Below are 20,112 nucleotides of genomic sequence, written 5' to 3' on the forward strand. Positions count from 1 at the left end.
TTAGATAAACCTTTTTAGAAACAAAATTGAGTGTATTAGCCACTTATCACCTATATTCTGGTCGTGATTAACCCCCCCGAACAGAATCGACAAAAATGATTTGTAGAAAAAATCGTCACGTACACGCATGCGCACACAGGTGCCCGTGCAAGGCTTCATGGTCATGGTAGTCTTTCTCGGGGTAAACACAACGTATTTGACTGCTACTCTTGTTCGTTGGCAACCCTACCCCCCCCCCCCCCCGGGTTGGCCAGTCTGCAAGAATATTGTCAATATTAAACCGGTCCGCGGTGCAAAAAAGGTTGGGGATCCCTGTATTAGTAGAATGGCTGGGCCGTGTCCCACAGTATTGGCAAGACACAACACAGGCAAAAAAAAAACATATTGGGCTTCAAACTGCCACATTAAATTATTTGGTTTCATCCCATCAATCAAAGAGTTCCACTTCTCCACATTCTTTGCTAATGAAACAACTTTGTTTCACTTTTCCACTTCTGCTGAAAGGTCTCATATCTGAAATGTGCGCTCTTTTTCTCCTTCTACAGATGCTGTCTGTTTAAGTTTCAGATTTCCAGCATCTTCCAGATGGAGGAATTGTCTTTACTCAGCTCAGCCAGTGCTGCCTTAGTTTGCTTCTGATATAGATAATCAAAACAAAACAATCTGTCATGGTCCCGTCCGGCAATGCCCCATTTTACTATTACCTCCTTGATTGGGTCTTAATCTCCTTGTCTGATTTCCAATTGTTCCCAGTTTTCATTAATTACAGCACACCTGCTTTCCATCAGCGAACTGAGGCTAAGAACCCTGGCGTCACTGTCATGCTTCGCCAGTTCGTTGGTCTATTCTAGTGTGTGTAAACCTCGTTTCCCGATTCCTTAGGACTGTCAGTTCTAAGCTCCGTATCATTCCCTGGATAATCTATGTAAACCTTGTCTCCATGTAAAGATTCTCCTGAATACCTGTTCCACGTTTGTGGCTATGCTAACACCTCACGACCCTGTCTCCGTGCCTGTGTCCTGCTCTTGGGTTCATCCCCAGCCACATCCTTGCAACACTATCTTCAGCTAGGCCATGCCAACTGCCTATAAAAAAAACCGGTTGGGGAAAAAGCACCTCTGTGTGCAAGATGGAAAAGGTGCAAAATCTCTCTGTTGAATTAGACAGCCCCACCCTGGGGTTTCCATCCTGTTTATTCCTCTCTGAATTGTCCAAGCAAAATTATCTTCTAATGTTAGTAACAACATCTCATCCACGCGTTCCCCTCCTTGAAATATCACTCCATCCTCCCCCTCATCAGCACTGCTCATAGAAACCCTCCTCACCTCAGCTCTCTGCTAGCTCCACATGCTCTGACTGGTGCATGGATAGCTGCCTACCACTGACTGCACACAGCTACAGAACGTCACAATCACCAATCAACAAGAACAGTTCCTGCCCTGGGATTGAGTGACAGGACAAGGTAAAGTTTTTTTTGAACCCTTATTCCATTTTAATGTATTTTTTTAGATTTATTTTAAAATGACTTTACTAAAAGCAGTTTCAAACTCCTAGGTGTGCACATCTCACACAACCTCTCATGGTCCCAGAACACACCCTACATGATCAGGAAAGCCCATCAATGCCTCAACTTTCTGAGGAGGCTGAAGAGAGCTGAGCTATGCACATCTATACTCACGTCCTTCTACAGGACAGTAGAAAGCATCTTAACATGCTGTGGATTTGGTGCATGCCTCAATTAACCGAAGTTTCATGGACATCGTTAAAAAGATATAAAGAGACAAACTACCATTTAACTGAGTAACAAATTATATATTCAACTGAAACACAGAACAAATTAGAACGCTAACAATATTACTGGTGGTTGTCTGTCATATCCAACAATAACAGGAGAACTATACAGGAGAGTATTTAAAGAGGAAACGCTGTTGCACTGGGGTAGTTACACTCGTGACCACACAAGTTCACGTCCAGTGGGACGAGTAGCCGTCACTTCCTTGGTTGTAAAAGGTGACCATGACTTCTTTTGCGCCTTGTCTTCACTTTATTCTTCACATAGCATTTCAGAACTGCCTTCCTGTAATTGAAATTAAAGAGATTTTAGGGCAGATCATGAATAGATTGATCGAACAGATTGGTCAAAGAAATGTTATAAAGGAATAGAGAGAAAGGCAGAGCCACTTAGAGAGGAAATTCAAAAGCTCGGGCAGCTGAAGGCATAGCTGCCAATGGTGTTAGAATTGGCAGAGTGCAGAGATTTTGGTGGGTAAAATGGATTGGAGAGCTCAAAGAGATAATGAAGATAGAGAGATAAGACCATTATAAGCCATACAAAAATGTCCTGATGAAGGACCTTGGCCTGAAAAATCAACTGTTTATTTGTTTCTATAGATGCTGCCTGTCCTGCTGAGTTCTTCCAGCAGTTTGTGTGTGTTACTCTGGATTTCAGTATCTGCAGAATCTCTTGTGTTTAAGATAATGAAGGTATTTGAAAGCAAGGGTAAGAATTTTAAAACTGAGATGCCAGACTGGGGTTGGTCAGCAAACATGGGTGAGATTAGATTTATGGCAGCAGAGTGGACTATACCAAATGAATGCAGAGTAGAATGAAGGAGCCATCAAACAATTTGAGCCCTGAGGTGACAAGGCATGGATGAAAATTTCAGCAGTAAGCGAGCCAAGTCTCAGGCACAGAAAATTATATTACAATATAGTAAAAGATGCCCCAGCTGTATAATCAACAAAAATTTAAAACAGGGCCATACTAAAAGCATCTCTTTAGTAGACTTGCCTGTGTGCTTAAGTTTTTCTGTGATCAGTAAATAAAAGGAACAACCAGTTTTCAAAAAATTGAACAATGTTTCATTTATGAATCCATTTAAAAAATCAGTATCTTGATTTCATTTTGTGCTAAATTTCTTTAATTTTGAACTGGACTTTATCTTAAATACAAACGTAGTTGTATAAGCATTGCCCTTGGATACAATGGGGCAGTGCTATTGCCATGCTTGCTAAGCACACCCATGCCTGGTCAGGATTTGGCTGGGAGATCAGCTGGGAAGCCAAAAAAAAATGCATGCGTTGGGGAGTTCAGGTGAACAACTCATTTCTGTTTCCAGCTTAGAGATGACATATCTTCCACTAAGGCAGGGCCTGATTAAGCTAGTGCGGGCCCTGTAGCACATGTTATAAAGGGCCCTAAATTTTAAAAATGCACATAAGTATTAAAACATAAATTATTTACTTGCAATTCAATTTTTTCATCTGGTATACAGCCAGATAATATGACAAATGCCTGACACTTCAGTAATAGTATTACTTACGTGTAGGTATCAATTTCAAATGTCAAAAGTAACAAAACTACAATTTAAAAGTTACATTTTCTAGATTTAGCATGAGCAAATTTGTTGATGATACTGGAAATGTCTATTTCACGCAGAAGTTCATGTTCAATGCTCATTAGAGTGAGATTGTTCAATCTGTTCTGACCCATGGTGCTCCTTAGTTCATTTTTAATCCTTTTTAGTTTTGAAAATGAACGTTCTCCACTGCAGTTGGTAACCATGAGTGCCAAGTAGATGTGCAAGGCATTTTCTACATTTGGAAAACATGACTCCAAAGAATTGTCAGTTATCAAATGTTACAACTGTAACTGTACAAGGTCTTGTTTGGCACCAATATGAGAAGCAAGGTCAGTTTTCAACAGTTCAGTAAACTGCACAAATTCTTTGTCAAGACATTCTTCCAGATCTTCCGGATATGATTTAATAAGATATGATCTCTTTATGATCTCTTCAGGTGTAAACGACTGTAACTGATGAAGGAATCCAAAAACACCATTCACCTTTAGATAAGCTTTCTGCCTTTTTGACAGGGCAGAAAGCAAGCTGTCAATAATGGCAAGAAATGCTCGGCTTTTAAGCTTCTGAGAAGGCATTTGAGGGATCAAGAGTGCTGGAACCACTGAAATCATCATGCGCGCGATTTTGCTTGTGTTTTCTTCGAGTTTGCTGTTGTGGGCACGTGGCCAAGTGGTTAAGGCATTCAACTAGCGATCTGAAAGTCATGAGTTCGAGCCCCAGCCGAGGCAGCGTATTGTGTCCTTGAGCAAGGCACTTAACCAGACAGTGCTCTGCAACGACACCAGTGCCAAGCTGTATGGGTCCTAATATCCTTCCCTTGGATAACATCGGTGTCATGGAGAGGGGAGACTTGCAGCATGGGCAACTGACGGTCTTCCATACAACCTTGCCCAGGCCTGCGCCCTGGAGAGTGAAGACTTTCCAGGCGCAGATCCATGGTCTCGCAAGACTAACGGATGCTGTTGATAATCTTCACACTTAGTCAGATCCTTGGCCTTTTGCTCAATGTCTGAAAAAGTAGACCACATAGCTTGAATATATCCATGCAAGGATTCATAGAGTGCACAAGCTGTGTTCAAGTCTTGGCCAGAAAATTGCAAAGAAGCACTGGTCATTTGAAAACGCTGTAATACTTGATCCCATAATATGACCATTATTCCTGTTTCCAACTTTATCATGGTTGAAAGTAGTCCACGAGCCTGTTGTCGACACTCTGTCTTCTGATCATTGTTATTTGAAATGTCATTCAAGACTTATTTTATTGCAGAAAAGCTGTATAAAAGTGCTTTTGTTGCATCTGCACAAGCTGACCACCTGGTATCTGACATTCTTTTCACAATGGGCAAATGAGCACCACCATCAGATACTGCAGCAGAAAGGAGATCCCACCGATAAGTAGAAGCAGAAAAAAATGTGTACAGGCTTTCAACAAATTGAAAGAAAATTAATGCTTCTTGACAACATTCAGCAGCACATTTTCCAACCAAATTTAGTGAATGTGCAAAACATGGAATGTAATCCGCAAACTCATTCAGCTCTTTAATTCGTGCTTGTAAGCCACTATACTTGCCACTCATGTTGCTGGCATTGCCATAACTTTGACCACGGCAGCCTTTCATATCAATATCATTTTCCTTTTAAAAAGTCAAGTAAACTTTGAGCAAGCTGTTCAGCACTATGACCTTCCATATCCAAAAACATCACAAATCTTTCAACTGGTCCAGATGGCAAAACATAGCACGCAGTCAAAGTCAGCGGCGTAATGGCGCACGCTGCAGTGGCTTGGGAGCGTGGGAGATAGCACAGAGGTCACCACGACACAGCAAGGAGCCAACACACACCTGCACACACATACCATGCAGCTCCAACATGAAAACAACAGTGTTGCCAGATCACCGTGAGAATACAGTGAGATGCCAATTTCACCAGACTGCAGCTTGCAAGCATTTAGTGCGGGGCCTTCAAAAATGTGGGGCCCATAGCATATACTACTTTTGCTACTAGGTTAATCCGGCCCTGCTAAAAGGACTGTTTCCTATGCAAGTTTCATTTTCACTAATACCACCCTTCTACCCCTGTAACCATCCATTTACCTCGTCCTTTCCTACCATTCAGAGACCCAAAAACTCCTTCCTAGTAAAGAAGCAGTTCACTTCCAATTCAACATGCTGCCTTTGGCGCTCACTCTGTGTGTGTGTGTGTGTGTGTGTGTGTGTGTGTGTGTGTGTGTGTGTGTGTGTGTCTTTTGCTACTAGCACACAAAGGAATTTAAACTGTGCACAAGAGGTTGTCACCTATCTCGTTGTCATGTGAAGTACATTTCACGATTGCACACAATCAGATTTCCTTTTCTGGTTTCTGATGCAGAAGGTGTTGATAACGTGGGGTTTGCGATGATTTGTCTGCAGATTTTAAAACTGGCTTACTTGTACTGCTTTCATTGAAGAAATTATTGATTCACTATGTCAAATTCCAAAGAAGCAAAGGGCATGAAGTGCAAATGAACTGCTAGTTCATTTAGATGGCTTAATAAAACAGTAGAAACTGCTACACTGAAAGCTTATGAGATCAGGCTTGTGGAGCTACCAGAATATTTATGTACAATACAGAAACTGGTGTCACCTGCGTATATTGTCGCAATGTAAAAGTTACTGGAGAATATGCAAGTGGGAAGAAGTGGAGTGGTATTTGGAAACTTGACTTTTTAAAGTGTCATTTAGCAAGCAAATCACATATGAATGGTGTGCAAAGGCTCCGGCAATAAATCCCTCATTACCCGCTGCAGGTCTGCTGTGTATATTTTGTGAGAGTGTATATTTTTGAACAAGAGCAAAAATGATCAAACCCAGAGGAGATCAAAGTTCTTACTGACAGTGTTTTGCTAGCTGTTAAAATGAATGCCCCTATATATAAAACTCAGTGCACACATGTTGTTGTCACTGGGCAAAAAATTGCATAGTTCAAGATTTTTGTGCACACTGGTCATTACAAATTAGAGGGAACATTGATCACAAGATGATTCCTCTGTATTAATAGAGAAACAAACACAGATTGATTGACTACTTTGCAAAACAGGTCCACAGCAGGTGCCATCTCATTGGTTCTTCGCTTAACCCTGGAACACCTGGACAGCAAAGATGCATACATCAGGATGTTCTTTATCGACTACAGCTCAGCATTCAAGGCTATAATTCCCTCAAAACTAATCACTAAGCTTCAAGATCTAGGCTTCAATACCTCCTTGTGCAATCGGATCCTCAATTTCCTCACTTGTAGACCCCAGTCAGTTTGGATTGGCAACAGCATCTCCTCCACGACCTCCATCAGCACTGGAGCCCCACAAGGCTGTGTGCTTCGCCCCCTGCTCTACTTGCTTTATACATATGACTATGTGGCTAAGCACAGCTCCAATGCCATATTTAGGTTTGCTGACAACACCACTGCTGTTGGCCCAATCAGAGGTGGCGATGAATCAGAATACAGGAGGGAGATTGAAAATCTGGCTGAGTGGTGTCACAACAACAACCTCTCACTCAATGTCAGCGAGATCAAGGAGCTGATTATTGACTTCAGGAGGAGGAAACCAGAGGTCCATGAGCCATTCCTCATCAAAGGATCAAAGGTCCCTCCTACCGAAGGGTTTCAGCCTGAAATGTCGACTGTACTTTTTTCCATAGATGCTGCCTGGTCTGCTGAGTTCCTCCAGCATTTTGTGTGTGTTGCAAAGGTGGAGAGGGTCAGCAACTTTAAATTCCTCGGTGTTATCATTTCCGAGGACCTGTCCTGGGCCAAGCATGTAAGTGCAATTAAGAAGAAAGCGCGGCAGTGCCTCTACTTCCTTAGAGAGAGTGAGATAAGGATACATTTTTTTTACTCAGAGGGTGGTGAAGCTGTGGAATTCACTACCAACAGAGGGCAGTAGAGGCCAAGTCACTAGTCATGATTCTATTGGATAGGAAGCAGCCTCAAAGAGTGAAATTCTACTCCTATTTTCTAAATTTTTTATGTAACAGCTGATGTACAGGATTCACTGCAGCATCAATTTACACATTAACATTTTTCATATTTATATTTTCTCACATTGAAGATCATTCAGCCCATCAGTTCTATGCCAGGTCAAAGGCTTTTAAGGGTGAATCTAGAGTAGGTAGAACAACTTGGTTAAAACTTCTGTGGATTTGTAAATCTTGTGGACAGTCACTCCAAAGGGCTTCAGAGAAGGAACAATTAATTTCCTTCATCTCAAAGTCTGACATAACAGTTCATTTAAAAAGCCCCCTGGTTCCTAAAATCATGCTGGAATGGAAAGCTTCAGCAATTTTCCTACAAGACAAAACCAGGTAGCATAAGTTGCAATGGCCCATCCCCTTTTATGTACACTATTTTACTGGCTCTCCACTCTGTTCTGGACCATCTGGACAACAGTAATACATATGTCAGGCAGCTGTTTATCAACTATAGCTTGGCATTCAATACTATCACCCCCTCTAAACTTAACATCGAGCTCCAAAACCTGGACCTCTGCACCTCCCTCAACAACTGGATTCTTGACTTCCTCATCAGCAGACCTCAATCAGTACAGATTGGTAACATCACACAAGTGCTAGGAGAACTCAGAGGATCAGGCAGCATTTATAGAAGGAAATGGACAGTCAATATTTCAGGTCAAGACATTTCCTCAGGATTGGGAACAATGCCTCGTCTTCACTGACCATCAACATAGGTGCACCTCAAGGCTGCATGCTTAGATCCCTGCTCTACTCTTTTTACCCCCATGATGGTGTGGCTAAGCACAGCTCCAATGCGATACACAAATTCAGCAGTGAACATCACTTTTGTTGATTGAATACTGTGTGGTGATGAGTCAGCATAGAGGAGTGAGACAGAACATCAATAACAACCCCACACTCAACATCAACAACACCAAGGAGGTAACTGTTGACTTCAGAAAGGAGAAGCTGTGAGGTCATGTGCCAGTTCTTACTGGTGGATCAGAAGTAGCTTCAAATTCCTGGACATTAACATTTTGTTGACCTATAGATGGCCCAGCACATAGATGCAACCACAAAGAAAGAGTGCCAGTTCCTCTACTTTCTTAGAAGCGTATTGAGAATTGGCATGTTACCAAATACACTACAAACTTCTTAAAATGTTGAATGGTTATATCACGGCCTGGTACAGAAATTCCAATGCACAGGAACATGAGAGGCTACATTGAGTTTTGGCCGCAGTCCTCTCCATCACTGACAGCATCTACAGGAGTTGCTGCCTCCAGAAGGTGGCATCTATCAACAAGAATCCCCACTATCTAGGTCATGGCATCTTCTTGCTGTTTCTATCAGGAGGTTTAGAAGCCTGAAGTCCCACACCACTAGGTTCAGGAACAGCTACAGTACCTTCCTATAACCATTGGATTCTTGAATCAACTGGCATAATTCTAATCCTACTCCAGTAATGGAATACTACAGACCATCTCTTGTATTACCATGGACTTTTTTCTGGTTGTGCAAAAAAGTCTTTTTTTTCCTCTCTCTTCACAGTCATGTATAATTTATGTACTGTGTATTGACTGAACTCATGTTGATGCAAATTTTTCATTGTACCATTGCACTTGCACACATTGCAATAAACTCTACTTAACTTCAAGCATCAAAGCATTAACACAGCCTCTCTTGTTCCTTGTCTGCACTGGGATTGAGTCTGTTTGTTGGAAATGTGGCTGCAAACCATCATGTAGCAGAGGAAGAATAGAGATGAATTTCTGATGGCAGCCACATTTAACTTGGATAGAGTCAAAGGTTCTTATAAGGTCTAAAAGGCCACGTGAGATGGTCACTGCTACTTCATCTCTTGGAGTTGTTACAAGATTATGTCCATCATACCGCTAAATGGACAAAATCCACACTGACTCAGGAAACAGTTCTAACCAGTGTACAGAGGCAGATGAGGAGAACACTCAGTTTTCCCCCGAAGACAGCAGTGAGCTCCCTCTGCAGTTACTGAAACCAGATTTATCTCCTTTCCAGTGGCGGCGCCAGAGATTTTTCCTTGCTGGTGCTACGGAGGGGCTGAATTATTCAGTGATGGTGCTGAGGGGTGTGCTGTATGGTAATATGTATTCGCAAGGCCAGACGCATGGCGTTCAAAAGTCAGTTTCAAGCATTATGTGCCTACTATAAATGCCTCTGTTGATTTACATGCAACAGCAATTGATAGATATAATACAGAAGTGAACTGTGACAGTGTCAACAGCATTGGAGACAAACCGGGCTACACAGAGCATAAACAAACAAACCAACAGAGCATCCAACCCACAGCGCACAATGTGAATCATGCACCAATCCCGCAATCAGCGTCAAGTGCGTGCTTTTCAACTGAAAAACACAACACTAACCCACAATGTCCGCTACTATTCGCATTACATAGACAGACAAGGCCGAAAGTTACACCGTTATGAAAGTCAAATAAGGCAAACAACAGATGCAAGGCTTTACCAGGAGTTGGACAAATCGTACTCTGACCATGCAATACCTCAATTAATTCGGCTACTGAATTTAAAACAAAAATCAACAGAATCACCGCTTGGAAGTCTAAGCAAAACCAGTAGGCTTAATAGCAGTAAACGTAATATTTTAGGATTTGCAGGAAACATCAGGACTATGGGGTATCCACCACAAAATAATAATAATAATCAGCATTAGTCTTGGCCCAAATTTTAAAAAAATCAACTGCACTCACCATTGATGTTTTCAGAGAAGCACAATCTGTCTGTTGTTGTGATTGGTGGCAAAAGCATCAATGATTTTCTAGATGTCAAGTGCTTTGGTCCTCTGGCTGTTTATGGCCAACAGGGCCAAGTTGCTGTTCCGAGCATCGCCGCTGCTATTCCTTAGGTAGTTTTTGAGGCGTCTGAGACAAGAGAAACTCCGTTTGCATGAGGCCGATGTCACAGGTAGAGTCAGTGATATGCAGATTAGTTTGTATAAATCTATAAATGCATCATGGTAGGGTCTCATTAGAGCTAGAAATTCCACCGTGTCATTCACTGTCTGTCCTTGCTTTTGTTTTGTTTCCAGCAGACACTGAACCTGAGGTAGCTCTGCAGTCAGGTTCACTTCAGTCACTCCACAGTATTGGGCCATTGGCCAAAGACAATTCTTGTCTAGGAAGAGCTTGTGTTTGGGACTCAAGGCTGAGACTCCAGTCAGAACATCCCCAGTCTCAACTGAGAACCGTCTTTTCATTTCAGTCAGAAGTCTGTCTATAATCGGATCGAAACAGTGCTTGCGAAAGTCATCAGAGGATGTGACAGGTGTGCGTTCGGTTTGGGACTCAACAACAAAATCATGTAGGCGGCGGGGTGGCTGGGCCTGTCTCCTTTCATGTGGTCTGCTCTGTATACCGGCCTTGACGCACAGGTCCCTAGCTCTTGTCTGAATTTCACTCCATGATTCCTCTCCCTGTTTTGTTGAGAGTGCATCGATAACAGACTGAGCCAAGACCACAGCGGATGAAAGCTCCAAACTGCGAGATTGTAGCTGGTCTGATGTGAATTTGGTGACTTGGAATAAATCCTCAAACAGAGTGAGAAGTAAAGCAAACTGCTCGTCAATCAGTCCATTTACAGCTCCGGCCTCTGTTTCCTTCTGTGCGTTTGGTTGACCCGTAATATCCTGTAGTGTAGCTAGAATGACAGGGGGTGATTTCCTTATAGCCCACAAAACTGTATACTGCCATGCCCAGCGTGTATCTGACAATTTCTTCAACTCCACGGGCTGTGCAGTTGATTCCAGTTCTCTCTGTTTCTTCATGAAAAGATCGTGGGCAACAGAGTTTGAAAGGAAGTTGTAAAGCAGCTGCACAGTTTCAAAAAACTCACCCACTTGTGGTACATTGCTCACAACATCCACTAAAACAAGGTTAAGTCTGTGAGCATGGCAGTGTATATATAATGCCTGCGGGACCTCTTTCCTGAACCTCTCTTGTATCCCGTTATTGCACCCGGACATCACTGCCACCCCGTCATAACACTGACCTATACACGCGTTCCTACCAATAACACACTGGGCAAGTGTCTGTTCAATGCTTTTAAGAAGCGACTCTGCATCCAACCTTTCTGCTGGAGTGAAGTGCAAGAATTCTTCAAGCACTGTTTCATTATTCAAATACTGCACCACCACTGATATTTGCTCTTTTTTACTCAAGTCTTTACTTTCATCCACCATGATGGCAAAATATCCAGCCTCCTTGATTTCTGCACTTATTTGACGTCTGACCATATCTGCCAGAATACCCATAATTTCATTTTGGATATCGTGATGGGTGATTTTTGCATTTCCAGAATTGTCCTCTATTTTTTTTAGCTACAGCCTTATCAAACTTCACAATTACACTGAGCAACTCAACAAAGTTTCCCCTATTGCCAGATCCATCATCCTCCCAGCGTCCTCGCTGGGCAATGCCTTGGCACGCAGTATAGCGTAGAGACTCAACCACTGCTCTCATATACTCACGATTTTCTTGGACAATCTTTGCATGTCCTTTGTCAAGCATGTTTCCCAATCTTGAACCTTCTTGTTTTCTCAATCAGAATTCGGCCCATGCCTCCATAGCAAACTTATGAGCTGCACTTACACGGTGGGTTTTGAAAGCTGTTGTAGCTTTCCGCCAGTTGCGGTAACCGGTGACAGTGAAGGTAGACTCAGAATGGAACCCATGTCCTCCACACAAGAAATGCCTGCATGCGAAGCAGAACGTAGTATCTTTCATGATCGAATATTTCAGCCAGTCAAACCAGCCACGAATAAAACTCCTTTGCTGATTGCCAAACTGTTGCGAAGGGTACTTTTTCAATGCTGGCCGACGGGGTCCTTCCTCAGGCTGCTGGCTAACATCGCTAACAGTATTCCCACTAGCACTAAGAGCAGCTTCATCCACGTTCTCTTCCAAATCCCGCTCCATTTCTTGTTCCCCTACTTCGCCCTCACACTCCTTCGATGAACTGCTGTCGTCCTCATCCCCACTTACTTCTTTCTGCATGTCACTTTCAATTAAGACATGCACAGGCTGAGACACCACTGAACCCTCTGGATGAGGTCGTTTTCTCACTAAAAATCAATCCATTTTTCACGCCTGCCAAAATAATGCATGTGCCAGGCCCACGCTAGCTTGTAAAAGCACAATGTGTGTGTGTGGTATCCGTCAGTCTCGCGGGACCATGGATCTGCGCCTGGATATATACTATCAATCTCTCATGTGAGTGAGAGTGAGTGACATCACCACCTTAAGTGATCTTAGATCAGCTTAACTGATCTGAGGACAGCAATGGCAAGACATTGACAACGAACGAATAAGCGTAAGTGTAGAGTGGATCTGACAGAGTTTATAACTTTATTGCTGCGTGGGTGCTATGGTAATTGGGGGTGCTGTTTCACTAGATCAACTGGAGAAACAAGCTGTATTCAAAACTATACAGAGAAAGCAAAGCAGCTGCAATTTGCATGTGAAATTTCAGTTAATTTCTTAGTGGTGTTATGGTGGTGCTGTTGTAATTTCTGCTGGGGCTATAGCACCAGCTAGCACCACCTTAGCGCCGCCCCTGCTCTTTTCTTGGAAATAGTTACAATTATGGTGCATGAAGTCTCCTGGCATATCCTCCTCTTACAAAGAATGTAGAACAGTACATTATAACTATAGGCCCCTTGGGCCAAAATGTTGTGCCGAAATAAGTAAATTAGTAATTAAATGCCCAACTAATCTCATATGCCTACACAATATCCACACCCTTGCATTTCTTGCACATTCATGAGCCTCTTGAACACCTCCATCACGTTTACCTTCACCACCACCCCAAGCAGCATATTCCAAATTCAAGTTGCAGTTTAATTGTCATTTATCCATACACACGTATACAGCCAAACAAAACAGCGTTCCTCTGGGGCCAAGGCACAAAACACAGTACAAACAATCACACACATAGATAGGATAGCAGAAAAGCAGTTACAAATAAAGTAGCCCAACTACCGCAGTGTCATGGCCTGATAATTAATGGTGCATGGGATATTGTCCTGGAGCAAGCACGCAGCAATCCTCATCACGCAGCAGTGCAGCTGCAAATGCAATCCAATGTCTTCTACCGAGTGAATACTGGAGGGCAGCACTAACTCAGCACAGACCCCCGCTCTCTCCCACATCAGCTCCGGCGTCTCCTTCCCTGGGCAGCTGCAACAGACGGCCCACAGCATGAGGGCCTGCTCCCCACAACTGAGGCCATGCAGCTCCCCCGATATCAGTCTCGCCAATGAACCAGTGAACCAGATTTGCAGTACAGGTGTCCCCCGCTTTTCGAACGTTCGCTTTACGAAACCTCACTGTTACGAAAGACTTACATTAGTACCCTGTTTTCGCTAACAGAAGGTGTTTTCACTGTAACGAAGAAAGGCAGCGCGTGAAAAAATCAGCGCGCGATAAAAGGCAGCACGTGCCCCGAGCAGCCGCTCTGCTCCGGATTTGGAATGGCATTGCTTTAACACATTGCAGTGAGCAGCTGTTAGCAAGATGAGGTCTAAGGTGTCGGAAAAGCCTGAAAGAGCTCATAAGGGTGTTACACTTAGCGTAAAACTAGACATAATTAAGCTTTTCGATCATGGTGAACGAAGTAAGGACAACGTGAGTTTGGCTTGTGGAAACTGACGAAGATGACGTTGAAGAGGTTTTGGCATTCCATGACCAAGAACTGATAGATGAAGAGCTGATGCAATTGGAGGAGGAAAGGATAACAATTGAAACTGAATGCAGAAAGTGAAGCAACTGTGTGAGATTTTCGCTGCAATGATAAAGTACGACTTTAATTTTGAAAGGGTACGTAGGTTTAGGGGATATTTGCAGGATGGTTTGAGTGCTTACAAACAACTGTATGATAGAAAAATGCGCGAGGCTCAGCAGTCAAGCAAGCCTTCCACATCAGCCACAGCAGACAACGAACCTCGACCTTCGACATCGAGGCGGGCAGTCATAGGAGAAGATGAGCTGCCTGCCCTGATCGACGATGAGATGACACCCCCGTGTCCCACCACCCCAACACCTGGGCCCCGGACAGATACTGTACGGATTCGCAAAGAATGCAGCGGTAGCAATCGCCTCTGATCTGCGCCGACATTTACGTGCCGGGCAGCACCTAATTAACTAGCATGTTTATTTCGGCTTTTTTCTTAACGATGTGCTGTGTACCTCCCAGCTGCTGTTGCGTTCTTCGCGGCAATGTATCGGGTCAGCGGCCTGGAGGGTGGGGGCCACTGTACCACCCAACCTGTGACGACTCAGTCTAACACACCATCATCAGTGTGCTCGGCGCTGTTTTCCCAATTCCGGTTAGTGATATTACACTGTACATACATTTCTACTTTATATAGGCTGTGTATTTTTACGTGTTATTTGGTATGATTTGGCAGCTTCATAGTTTAAAGGTTACTGGAGAGCGCGTTTATGCCAACAGCGCTTGCGTGAGATTTTCGCTACGGAGATCTGTGCAGGCAATCGTTGTAGAGAAGTATTTCTACTTTATATAAGCTGTGTATTTATCAAATCATTCCTGCTTTTACTATATGTTACTGTTATTTTAGGTTTTTTGTGTTATTTGGCATGATTTGGCAGGTTATTTTTGGGTCTGTGAATGCTCACAAAATTTTCCCATATAAATAAATGGTAATTGCTTCTTCGCTTTACGACATTTCGGCTTACGAACTGTTTCATAGGAACGCTCTACTTTCAGATGGCGGGGGAAACCTGTATTCCACATTACCACCAGGGTCGTACTCACAACAAAATGCTCAAGATGATCATTTGCACGGCTTGTCGGACTGCGCACCACCTCCGACGCCTTCCTCCTTGGGTGGCTGCAGCTGTCGGCAACACAGAACGCAACGAATCCAGCTCCATCACCATCGAGAATGGAACAGGCCTTCAGAACTTGATGTTCTCAATATCTTGTGAACGCACAAAAGACACAAATGATGAACAATTATACCTTTGTGTGGATCCCACCACACACTCATCACTCGTCATATAAAAAATCTTGCCCCTCTCATCTCCTTTGAACTTACCGCACTCTCGCCTTAAATGCATGTCCTCTGGTATCAGATATTCCAACCCTGGGAAAAATATAATGATTGTCTACTCTATCTATGACTCTCTGATCTTAGAAACCTCTATCAGATCTCCCCTCAGCCTCTGCTGCTCCAGAGAAAACAATCCAATCTTGTCTACCCTCTCTTTATAGCTCATGCCCTCTAAACCAGGCAGCATCCTTGTGAACCTCTTCTGCATGTTTTCCGTTGCCTCCATGCCCTTTCTGTAAAGGGGCAACCAGAACTGAAAGCAATACTCCAGATGCAGCCAGGCCAGAGTTTTATACAGCTGTAACATAACTCCCCAGATCTTGACCGCAATTCCTCGACTAACAAAGGTGAGCATACTGTATGCCTTATTTACTGCTAATTAATCACCTTTTTCACCTATTTGAAAAACTCAGTCAAGGCAGTATGACAGAACTTGCCCCACACAAAGCTATGCTGATTTCCTTAATTAGGCCATGATTTTCCAAATTCTCATTAACCCTATCCCTTGGAATCCTCTCTAGTAACTTCACTACCACTGATGTGAAATATACCTGTCTATAGTTTCCAGAATTATCCCTATTTCTCATCTTGAATAAAGATACAACACTAGCTACTTGCCAGTCCTCCAGTACCACCCATAAGACCATAAGATATAGGAGCAGAAGTAAGCCATTCAGTCCATCGAATCTGTTCCGCCATTCAATCATGGGCTGATCCAATTCTTCCAGTCGTCCCCACTCCCCTGCCTTCTCCCCATACCCTTTGATGCCCAGGCTAATCAAGAACCTATCTATCTCTGCCTTAAATGCACCCAATGACTTGGCCTCCACAGCCACTCATGGCAACAAATTCCACAGATTTACCACCCTCTGAATAAAGTAATTTCTCCACATCTCTGTTCTAAATGGACATCCTTCAATCCTGAAGTAGTGCCCTCTTGTCCTAGACTCCCCTACCACGGGAAGTAACTTTGCCATATCTAATCTGTTCAGGCCTTTTAACATGCAGAATGTTTCTATCCCTCATTCTCCTGAACTCCAGGGAATACAACCCAAGAGGTGCCAGACGTTCCTCATACAGTAACCCTTTCATTCCTGGAATCAGTCTTGTGAATCTTCTCTGAACCCTCTCCAATGTCAGTGTATCCTTTCTAAAATAAGGAGCCCAAAACTGCACACAATACTCCAAGTGTGGTCTCATGAGTGCCTTATAGAGCCTCAACATCACATCCCTGCTCTTATATTCTATTCCTCTAGAAATGAATGCCAACATTGCATTGGCCTTCTTCACCACTGACTCAACCTGGAGGTTAATCTTTAGGATATCCTGCACAAGGACTCCCAAGTTCCTTTGCATCTCTGCATTTTGAATTCTCTCCCCATCTAAATAATAGATGCCTGTGAGACAGACTTGACTTGATTAAATGACTGGTAAGATATGAAAGTAGATTGCCAGGCCTTTCTTCTGCGCAGATACTGCTGCTGTCCATGTTGGGACCCGGTTGGGTTTGAACTCAAGACCATCTGCCTCGAAGTCCAGTGCTGATGCCACTACACCACCAGCCAGCCCTCCAAGGTGCTGCATAGGAGCAATTATTGGACCAACAAGGTTGTTGGGATACTTGCAGGTCAACAAGTAGATTTTAAGAAACACTTAAAGAAGAAGAGAATTAGGCAGTTTTGGATCCCAACCTCTGGAGCCGAGTTTGGGATTCAAACATCTGAAGGTATAGTTGTCAATGGTGGAGGAATGAAGATCAGGGGATGATTGAAACAGTAGTCTGGACGTAGGGTGTAAGTTGAATCACGAGTTAAAATTGGCATGTCGCAAAGGTAATGCTACTGTTGTTATGGGGGACTTCAACATGCAGGTAGACTGGAGGAATCAGGTTGGTACTGGACCCCAAGAAAGGGAGTTTGTGGAGTCCCTCCGAGATAGATTCTTAGAACAGCTTGTACTGGAGCCTACCAGAGAGAACACAATTCTAGATTTAGTGTTGTGCAATGAACCGGATTTGATCAGGGACCTCGAGGTAAAGGAGCCATTAGGAGGTAGTGACCATACAATTTGAGAGGGAGAAGGGAAACTCAGTAGTGTCAGTATTACAGTTGAACAAAGGGAACTATGGTGCTATGAGGGAGGAGTTGGCCGAAGTTCAATGGAACAATATCCTAGCAGGGATGACAGTGGAACAGCAATGGCAAGTGTTTCTGGGAATAATGCAGAAGGTGCAGGATCAGTTCGTTCCAAAGAGGAAGAAAGATCCTAAGGGGAGTAAGGGGAGGCCGTGGCTGACAAGGGAAGTAATGGGCAGTATAAAAATAAAAGAGAAGAAGTATAACATAGCAAAGATGAGTGGGAAGCCAGAGGATTGGGAAACTTTTAAAGAGCAACAGAAGGTAACTAAAAAGGCAATACGTGGAGAAAAAATGAGGTACGAAGGTAAACTAGCCAAGAATATAAAGGAGGATAGTAAAAGCTTCTTTAGGTATGTGAAAAGGGAAAAAAAATAGTTAAGAACAAAATTGGGCCCTTGAAGACAGAAGCGGGTGAATTTATTATGGGGAACAAGAAAATGGCAGACGAGTTGAACAGGTACTTTGGATCTGTCTTCACTAGGGAAGACACAAACAATCTTCCAGATGTAATAGTGGCCAAAGGACCTAGGGTAATGGCTGAATTGAAGGAAATTTATATTAGGCAGGAAATGGTGTTGGATAGACTGTTGGGTCTGAAGGCTGATAAGTCCCCAGGACCTGATGGTCTGCATCCCAGGGTACTTAAGGAGGTGGCTTTAGAAATCGTGGACGCATTGGTAATCATTTTCCAATGTTCTATAGATTCAGGATCAGTTCCTGTGGATTGGAGGGTGGCTAATGTTGTCCCTCTCTTCAAGAAGGGAGGAAGAGAGAAAACAGGGAATTATAGACCGGTTAGCCTGAGGTCGGTGGTGGGAAAGATGCTGGAGTCAATTATAAAAGATGAAATTACGACACATCTGGATAGTAGAAACAGGATTGGTCCAAGTCAGCATGGATTTATGAAGAGGAAATCGTGCCTGACTAATCTTCTGGAATTTTTTGAGGATGTAACTATGAAAATGGACAAGGGAGAGCCAGTGGATGTAGTGTACCTGGACTTTCAGAAAGCCTTTGATAATGTCCCACATGGGAGATTGGTGGGCAAAATTAGGGCACATGGTATTGGGGGCAGAGTACTGGCATGGATTGAAAATTAGCTGGCTGACAGAAAACAAAGAGTAGCGATTATCGGGTCCCTTTTGGAATGGCAGGCGGTGACTGGTGGGGTACCGCAGGGTTCAGTGCTGGGACCGCAGCTCTTTACAATGTATATTAATGATTTAGATGAGGGAATTAAAAGTAACATTAGCAAATTTGCTGATGACACAAAGCTGGGTGGCAGTGTGAAATGTGAGGAGGATGTTATGAGAATGCAGGGTGACTTGGACAGGCTGGGTGAGTGGGCAGATGCAGTTTAATGTGGATAAATGTGAGGTTATCCACTTTGGTGGTAAGAACGGGAAGGCAGATTATTATCTAAATGGAGTCAGGTTAGGAAAGGGGGAAGCACAACGAGATCTAGGTGTTCTTGTACATCAGTCACTGAAAGCAAGCATGCAAGTACAGCAGGCAGTGATGAAAGCTAATGGCGTGCTGGCCTTCATAACAAGGGGAATTGAGTATAAGAGCAAAGAGGTCCTTCTGCAGCTGTACAGGGCCCTGGTGAGACCACACCTGGAGTACTGTGTGCAGTTTTGGTCTCCAAATTTGAGGAAGGACATTCTTGCTATGGAGGGAGTGCAGCATAGGTTCACAAGGTTAATCCTGGGATGGCAGGACTATCATATGTCGAAAGATTGGAGTGACTGGCCTGGTATACTCTGGAATTTAGAAGGCTGAGAGGGGATCTTATTGAAACATATAAGATTATTAAGGGATTGGACACCCTGGAGGCAGGAAGCATGCTCCTGCTGATGGGTGAGTCCAGAACCAGAGGCCACAGTTTAAGAATAAGGGGTAGGCCATTTAGAACAGAGCTGAGGAAAAATTTTTTCACACAGAGAGTGGTGGATCTGTGGAATGCTCTGCCTAAGAAGGCAGTGGAGGCCAAGTCTCTGGATGCTTTCAAGAAAGAGTTAGATAGAGCTCTTAATGATAGCAGAGTCAAGGGATATGGGGAGAAGGCGGGAACAGGGTACTGATAGTGGATGATCAGTCATGATCACAGTGAATGGTGGTGCTGGCTCAAAGGGCCGAATGGCCTACTCCTGGACCTATTGTCTGTTGAGCAACTAGACTTGAAGGAGCATCAAGAAGGGGAAACCAAAAATTATTCTTATGTGGCTGGTAGTATCCTCAGCTACATAAGGATGAACAAGGCCAATGGAATTTTACAAAGAATTTTGATCCCTCAAAATACCTCACAGTACTGAATAATTTTACGGACTCCTGTGCGCATCGACTCATCCACCTCGACGTCACACGCACGGTTTGCGTCTGACGCAATTTCTTCGAAATCATCTGCTTGAGCTCGAGCTTTAGAGCTGCTGTTCTCCCGTGAGCGGTCCCTCCCGCCAGATATTTTATGCATCCAATTAGGAGGCGAGCCGAGGC

General features: G+C 43.6%; 1 long non-coding RNA gene across 1 annotated transcript; it reads right to left on the reverse strand.

Annotated features, from left to right (window-relative positions):
* Positions 1–1,849: 1,849 nt before the first annotated feature.
* LOC134340535 (uncharacterized) lies at positions 1,850–20,047 on the reverse strand. Its single transcript, XR_010016574.1, has 3 exons — positions 19,919–20,047; positions 15,181–15,346; positions 1,850–2,077 (listed from the first exon to the last, which is right to left on the reverse strand). It is a non-coding gene; the product is annotated as an uncharacterized LOC134340535 (long non-coding RNA).
* Between the last annotated feature and the right edge of the window lie 65 nt (positions 20,048–20,112).

This window comes from Mobula hypostoma, chromosome X1 (genome assembly GCF_963921235.1).
Source record: "Mobula hypostoma chromosome X1, sMobHyp1.1, whole genome shotgun sequence".
Classification (NCBI taxonomy): domain Eukaryota; kingdom Metazoa; phylum Chordata; class Chondrichthyes; order Myliobatiformes; family Myliobatidae; genus Mobula; species Mobula hypostoma.